Source organism: Porites lutea, chromosome 2 (assembly GCF_958299795.1).
Source record: "Porites lutea chromosome 2, jaPorLute2.1, whole genome shotgun sequence".
NCBI classification, from domain to species: domain Eukaryota; kingdom Metazoa; phylum Cnidaria; class Anthozoa; order Scleractinia; family Poritidae; genus Porites; species Porites lutea.
In genome coordinates this window covers 25,402,021-25,410,538 of record NC_133202.1, presented here as the reverse complement: position 1 = coordinate 25,410,538, position 8,518 = coordinate 25,402,021, and the positions used below count along the sequence as shown (strand labels likewise).

Genomic DNA, 8,518 nt, shown 5'->3' with positions numbered 1-8,518 from the left:
AGAAGCACGCCCAGAGACTCGCCAAAAACCACCGTGATCCTCGCCATGAAAACTGGAAACCGTTTGACGTTTACTGGAATGCATCGTCGCGAAAAGCTTCGATAATGTAAACATTTCTGAAAAGAACTTTAAATTTGCAATGCTAATAAAGTTCTACCCATCAATCCATTAGGTCCCATCGTTCATGGTTTATACGTTTCAAGCGACAACGCTTTTTCAATCAGGTGTATCACAAACTGACTGAGGGTGGATGAGAATAGAATTAACTTTTCAAAACGCTACTGTACCAAACCTTCCGCCATATTAATTGAACATTAGTTACTGGTTTCTTTTTCATGTGTATGACCAACTTTATAAGTAACCCTATTTTGAATGAATAATTAAGTTCAGCCTCGGTAGATGTCATCATCCTCGAACTGTATAATTCTTCACATCGTACTCAGCCCCATTCAATAATTGCCAATTATAAGTAACCTATTGGATAGGAAACCCTTATTAAAGTTGTTTAATGTGCTGGCTACTAGTAGGCAGATTTAAACGCACAACCTAAAACGTTTTATTATAAGCCATATACCGATATACTTTACGAGTAACGTATGAATGAAATATTCTATTCTACAAAAAAGTTACCTATTGGATAAGAAACTCTAATTATAATCGCTTAATGTTCTACCTGCTCTCCAAATTCAATCGTATGTCGTAAAACGTTTCACAAGCCATATATATACTGAAATAATTGTTTCTTCACTCCATAATTTTATTGTCTATTTAACACAATGCCTACTTCATGCGTATGACCTACTTTATAAGTAACTAACTTGAATTTGGGCAAATTCTATTCTTTGAGTAAGCTGCCTATTGGATAGAGAACTCTAATTGAAAAAAAAAGCCTAATGGGCCTACTAGATTTAATTTTATATCCGAAACCTTGCCATTATCGAATTATCTACTCTTGTCTTCAATTAATATTTTCTATTTTATGTGCATAAATTTCGTCAGAATTAATGTAAAAAATATTTTTCTATTAGTAACCAATAGCATAATATGTTAGAATAAAGAAAAACGTTTTCAATGTTATCACGTTGTTAGTCAAATATTCAGTTGGTCTTTACAAAAACAAAAACTTCTGATCTAACGATCATACATGTATAAAAAGCAAGCTTAGGATATCAAAATGACGTCTCAGCGATATCGTCGCAAGCCTTATTTCTTTTACTCAGGTTAATTCTAAGCATCTATTTGCCATCAGCCACAATGGTAAATATAAAAAGTATGGCTTTTGGGCATGATTACTAAACTTTATAAAGACCTCGCTTTCTCTTTGGTGTGAAATAAACACACATCGCTGAGTGTAAAACTGATTTGACAAAAACACCAATTTTTCATGATATACGACGATTTTTCACCTTTGTTATTTTTTTCTAGAAATACTTTTGTAAACTACCTGGTCAGGATAAACAATTCGACCTGACTTTCCGTAATAGACATTTTTATAGATTGCCAGGCCATTCTATCAGCAGCGAAACTGACAGAACCGATGTTACACAGCTCTTGATAGTTCATCGATGATCTCCTGCATGGTTGGTCTCGCTTCAGGATCTGTCTGCAGGCACCGCCGTACCAGGCCTCTTAAAGTGCGGTTCGACATAACAACAACTTGCTCGTCACGCCTTTCAGGATCTGGAAGTTCCCCGATACACATTTCACATAACAAAACACCAAAGCTGTAAACGTCGACCTAAAAAAGAACAATATAGATATATACTGGTGTTATTAGCTCCACTCTGTTCTTATTAATGACAAGCAAGCTCTCGTGAAAATAACACTACGTCGATTCAATCCTAGCAACTCAGGTGATTTTATGAGTACGCCTGGTTCAATGATATAGGCAAACCAACATCTTCCTTTTTTAAAACTTGGAAATCTCCCTCACGCGAATACCGCTTTTTTCCCTTTCTTTATGCGGAAACAAAATTTTGCCTAAAGGACCCTGTAACTGTACAAGTACCAAACTGATTTGGAATAATCAATTATAAACCAATTCCACCAAATTCTGCCGCTGTCAATGCAAATAGTCGTGCAGTACTCAGATCTGAAACAAATGATTACCAACCTTAGGAGTCTGATTTGACGAAAGTGCTTCAGGCGCACAGTAAATCGTAGCTCCAGGAGCCACTGTCATGGTCTGTTGCATGAAATTAGCAGTGCCATAATCTGACACTTTGCCTCTCCATTGGTCACCTTGTCGCCATGAAACACATTGGCACTGCTGATATCCCGGTGAATAATTGGTGATGGTTTCTTCTGATGAAGATAGTTAAGAGCACGAGCCACATCGAGAGAAATGACACGTATTTCTGTTTCGGAAAGAGGCCGCTCTTCAAACAAAGCTCGCAAACTTTTCTCCATGAGCTGTCACAAATAGCGGACTTCCTTCATCATTTGTGGCGCCGATAAACTGTAGCAAACAGGGATGGCGGCAAGCTGAAGCAATATTCATTTCTCTTTCAAATAAAAGCCTGTTATGGCGGGATAAAGTCAGGTCATGGATTTGCTTCACTGCCACAGTACAGCCACAGTAGGTACCTTCATTGACACTTCCCCAACCTCCCCTCCCTAGGCAATTCTCTGTCATCTGAATTTCATTACGTGAAATAGCCCAGTCACATGTTTCCTGTCGTCGATGTTCACTTATTGTTTGCTGGGCCAATGAAAGACTTAACTCTAGTTCATTTACTTCCTGGTCTTTTTCCCTCAGCTGTCTTTGAAAATTTTCTTCACGTTGCTGCATCTCTCTGAGTTGCCTTTGTGAGTTTTGCCGCATCTCCCTCAGCTGCCTTTGTGAGTTTTCTTCACGTTGCTGCATCTCCCTCAACTGCCTTTGTGAGTTTTCTTCACGTTGCTGCATCTCCCTCAACTGCCTTTGTGAGTTTTCTTCACGTTGCTGAATTTCCCTCAACTGCCTTTGTGAGTTTTCTTCACGTTGCTGCATCTCCCTCAACTGCCTTTGTGAGTTTTCTTCACGTTGCTGCATCTCCCTCAACTGCCTTTGGGAGTTTTCTTCACGTTGCTGCATCAACATCAACTGCCTTTGTGAGTTTTCTTCACGTTGCTGCATCTCCCTCAACTGCCTTTGTGAGTTTTCTTCACGTTGCTGCATCTCCCTCAACTGCCTTTGTGAGTTTTCTTCACGTTGCTGCATCAACATCAAGTGCCTTTGTGAGTTTTCTTCACGTTGCTGCATCTCCCTCAACTGTCTTTGTGAGTTTTCTTTACGTTGTTGTGTCTCCCTCGGCTGCCTTTGAAGGTTTCCTTCGCGTTGCTGCATCTCCCCGTGCTGTCTTTGCGAGTTTGTTGTAACTCCCTTGACTGTCTTTGCAAATTTTCTTTGCGTTGCCGCATCTCTCTGGGCTGCCTCTGCTGCTGTGCTCGTCCGTGCTGCTGTACTTCTCTTGATGGCCTTGGTATAGGCGTTTGAACGCTTGCTTCACGTAGATCTTGCATTTTTTCTGTAAGGGTTTGACACAAGGAAATTAATTACTCAAAGTCGCCCAGGAGAGGAGAAGAGTATGTCTTAGTAGCAGAAAAAAAGAAAAAAGAGAACTCTAAATTCAAGTATTTAAGGCAGAACGCATACCTAAGAATAAGGAAAAACTACTGCATACAACATAACAAAAGTACAGCGCGTGCTCTGATTGGTCGTTAGCCATCTATCATTTGCGCGTTGCTGCACGCCAAGAAAAGCTAGCGCGGTAAAATTGAGGCAAATATTCCGCAGCAAATCTCCTCTCCTGTGCGGGTTAACATGCACCGATAAAATGTACAAATGAAAAGTGGAAGTTGAAGAAAATACTCAGTTGTCGTTTTGAGGAAAAGTCAAATGATCGAGCGACAAATTTGACAAATTTGCCCTGGAGAAATTCCTCACTATTTTCTTCGCTGCTGGGAGCTCAGAAGAAAACCCGAGTGAGCAAAGATTTTTGAGGATCTAAGTCCGAGATTCAAGGTAAATTGTTGTTTTCTTTCTCGGGTATTGATGTCAACGGGAGAAAGAGAGTGTGAGTAATTTGAGTCTCAGGCCGTGTCGCTATCTTTCAACGGAAACGCGGAGTTCAAACGAAGCTTCCGTCGATGGCTTCAGACGGGAAAGGTTGCAGAGCCTGGCGAATTTTGATTTGCTCTCAGTGCAAAGGTATCTTGAAACAAAATAACGATGGAAAACCGAACTATCGTCTGTTACCTGGAGCAAATTTACGGCCGTTTTCCTTCGGTGAATCGGTCGGGCCGCTTCGCTGGAGTCCCCAACCTTGGTAAAACTTTATATAGAGAGAAAACTGTTTACAGTACAACCCATGTAAAACGGCCATAAATCGGCCCATGGACCCCACAAGAGAGACGTAACACACATTTTATGTAAGGTAACCTGTTTTTTTTTTAAAAATCCTTTTTGTAGGTCACGGAAACGATAGGTTTGTACCCATACAACTGATACAAATGCCCCCGGGGGGGGGGGTACTTTAGGAAATTCTGGGTGGGGATGTGCCGCTGGGACCCTGGAACCCTTAAGCTACACCAGAGCTAGTTCAGCTGAATTTTGCTAAACTATGTACTAGAGCCCCCCTATCCTAGAGTAGCTGTTTTCCAGAAACTACTGAGGTCAGTAGCACAGTCTAGCCTAAACAAAACCTTATACCACAATCTCTCGTCTAGATAAAATCTTCAACCAACTGATCAGTCTCCTAAAAAATACCCTAGAGTAAACTGCTTGAAAACCATAACCTTCACAGCGGCACATACCTATATAGCCCATATATGGCAGTACCCCCCCCCCCCCCCCGGTACAAATCCTTATATTTCGAATGTTACGCAACATTTCCGATGTTCGCCGATACTCATATTTCGAACTTGGGGTACCGGTGTTGAAAGTAACAAAACGCGTCGACTGTTGCATATGTGCTTCATGAAGTCAAAGTTAAGGCTCGGACAAGCTGCTCAGTGGCAGTTATTCTCGCAGGCATCCATGTTTAACATGTTTACTGCTTTGGATGGTGTACTACTTGAGGAAGACTATTGTTTGTATCCCCGTTGTAAATCCGATGGCGTGCAAATGCATGATAAACAGGCGAATAAGAGACCGTTAATGCTTGTGCTTGCTGTCCCTGAGGAGGTTTTGCCCTGAGTTCAAAATCCTTAATTTCTAAATCATTCCCCCACTGACACAACACCACAATTTCTTTGAAAAAGTAAACCTCTTACTTTCTTACTCTACCGGCATTTTTCCGAAGAAAAGGTATCCATCTCATGCATACGACTTCAGTGTAAAAAAAATGTTTAGTGCCCCTTTTTGGCAGAGCCCTGTTATGCAGCGAACTGTAGGGAGTCTCCCCTGTTTACAAGTTCACTCAACATTGTCACTTTCAGACTGGTTGTTAATACTTCCCCACAAGACTTTTAGCTGCATTTTTGAGCCACTGTGACTTTGGCAATCAAATCTTCGGGTATAGAAGAAGTCCTAAACGACTTATTTCTTTGAAACAGCAATGCCTGACATCAAAGCAGGAGGTCGTATGATTTTTTATAAATCTTAATAATTCTAAATAGCCAATCAGCTGTTCTGTTTGTTTCATTAATGGTCGCAAAGTTATTACGTTAGTGGTTAAGTTTTTTACTATGCCGAATTATGCCGAACTATTAACGCCGGTTATAACCCAAGTCTGGAATTTGTCACTGTCAACTCACACCTGACCGGACTCTTGGAAGAGGGCGAACATCAACCCCCCTACTAAAGTTCGACATCCCCAAAGAGGATTCTGACTACCGAGGCATCAACGTCACGTCCGTGATCGCAAGAACATTCGAAAAAGTTGTGTACCACACCCATGTCAAAGCGATTGTAGAAAAGAACCTTAGCCCCAGCCAATTTGCATACAGGCAGCAAGGGGGTATCTGCACAAACCCCTTAATATCTATCCAACACCATGTATATCGGTAGACACCTAGACAACAGAGACTGTAATGCAGTTCGTATGTTGAGAATAGATTTTAGCAAAGCGTTTGATTCGGTAAATCATAGCAAGTTATCAGCTAAACTTAAGCAGCTTCCCTCAATCCTTACATCGTTAATTGGTACCATAGCTTCTTGGTTGCTTGGCAAGAGCAAATTTTCTATAATAATCACCTCTGCAACTGGAAGGTCGTTAACAAGGGGACCACCCAAGGAAGCGTAAGCGGGCCTTATCTATTTAATATATTTTTGAATGACCTAGAAATTTCTTTTAACAATGCTCCTGCTCTACTTTAATATGCTGGTGAGTCTACAATAGTGTCTCCTGTTAGTAATCAATGTGATCCGTCTGCTAACCTTGTGGGACAATTTATGCCATGGTCTAAAGAGAACAACATCTCTTGCAATCCAAAAAAATGGAAAGAACTTATCTTCAGAAGTAAAGGCAACAATTCTCAATATAACCCCGTATTTTACATTTCTCAATGCAGTAGTCTTGTGTTACTGGGGGTTACGATCCAGAGTGATTGTAAGTCTCGGGCGCATGTTAATCTCAAATTAATTAAAGCAAACAAATATATCCATGTTTTAAGGACCCTTAGAAAAGAGGAATATTCACCAGCTGAAATAGATCACTTGTTCACTGTCTTAGTTTCGCCTAAATTTTATTTATGGCGGTTGACCCGTAAATGGAGCTTCTGAACCTGATCTTAATATTATATAGAACTTTTTAGATAGAAGTCATAAACGCCGTTTTATTTCTTACCCCGTTTCAATCAAGGATCTGTTAATTAATAGAATCAAGACTGTAAAATTTTTAAGAAAGTAACTTCTATAATTATCACCCGCTAGCTTCATATATTCCTTCAAAGAAAGTCTGTTCTTATAATCTCATGTCTGCCTCTGTAAATAGATTAATATTTAAACTCAACCTTAGTACAGGATAGTTAGGATTCTATGATTATATTATTCATTTCATTATGTTTTTTTTATGTTTTATTCATAAACAGTTGTAACATCGGATAATTATGTATCTTTATCTAGTGTGAAATAAAGACCCATTATTATTACTATGATTATGATTATTATTATCATTAGTTAACTTTTTTATTACATTAGTGGTTGATATTTATTACATTAATGGTTAGTATTGCATTAGTGGTTGATATTTATTACATTTATTTAGTGGTTACTTCTAAAACCGGCGGAACTTATCCAGTTTTCTTTAGCTTGAAACATGCCTAGGAGTATTGCTACTCTCTCCTCGACAGCGGTTCGTGAGTTTCGCGCTTATTTTCCGACCTGTTATAGGTGCTTGCAGCATCCTTGCTTGGCGAGTTGCTTCGTAGTCATTCTTAAAGGAAATTTGTTGAGACTATACAGGAGGTATTTTTCTATTAAGCTAATTCAAACCGGCCACTTTGCTCAAACTCATTTATTTTCCGCAGGCAACTCTTTAAAGCAAAACGGTAAACTAGTAGTATAATCCTGTATTACCTCAGGCGCGGATCCACACCAGTTTCTACAGATCGACTTATGGGAATCGGTCAAACTTTTTATAATAAATACATTTTTAATAATTATATAAAAATTTCCAAGTTAATCTTGAAAATGGTTTGGACTCGCCTTGCTTCATATCCACTACAATACGGAAATTGACCTTGATGAAGTAATCCGCCGATTTGCAAGGATTCATCCGCAACTGGCCAATATCCTGTCTGAATGACTCAGAAACCAAGGAAAAGGGTGTTTAGGAAGTTAAAATCCGAAAAATTCCAGAGAGGGAGAATGCCCCCGGACCTCCCTAGAACCTTGCGCTTTCGGCGTTCGCCGTTAGAAAATCGGTCAGTAGTTATCCTAGATCAGCGCCTGTACCTCATATCCTTACCCTCGTTCTAATTTTAATACTTATAGGTTTTAAACGACGACGTCACGCACAGAGACGTCGTTTCCTTTCAAGTCATTTCACAATGTGTAGAAGCAAGTTTATCATTTTAGCACTCTGGAAATCGTTAAAATAAAAGGCTGACGGAATGATCTCTCGGTATGTATACTGTACATGTATACGAAACACAAAACCACATGGAAAGTGCTTTGTGCGGTATTTAAGCACGAATTTGTTTTTGCATTTCTCTGATACGTCAACCGTACGCGCGTACTTTCAATGGAGTATTCTACATGTATATTTCTTTTAATTAATCTAGTTTGAAGCCTTGTGCAGGCTAGTACTCTTTTTCAAAAGATGTTTCCTTTTTACTTTTACCGGCTCCCAGTACTTTATAACTCGGTAGAATCTCAATCAAACTTCAACTTAAAGGTTAGTCTTGTTTAATTTTGCGATGGATAGGCTAGCGCTATTGAGCGTTTCAACATTCTGAGCCAGCGTGAGGTACGTCTTTAGAAACAACGAAATGAATCAAGGGGTAAAAAATACAATCATGTAGCTCTTCCCAGATTCATCTAGCACTGGTTGATGAATTACCCACAGAGATCGATGTTGTTCTTGTAGTCTAC

The 8,518-nt window shown here is 39.7% G+C and overlaps 1 pseudogene; it reads right to left on the bottom strand.

Annotated features, from left to right (window-relative positions):
• Positions 1 to 396: 396 nt before the first annotated feature.
• On the bottom strand, positions 397 to 3,046 carry LOC140928123 (uncharacterized; annotated as a pseudogene).
• Between the last annotated feature and the right edge of the window lie 5,472 nt (positions 3,047 to 8,518).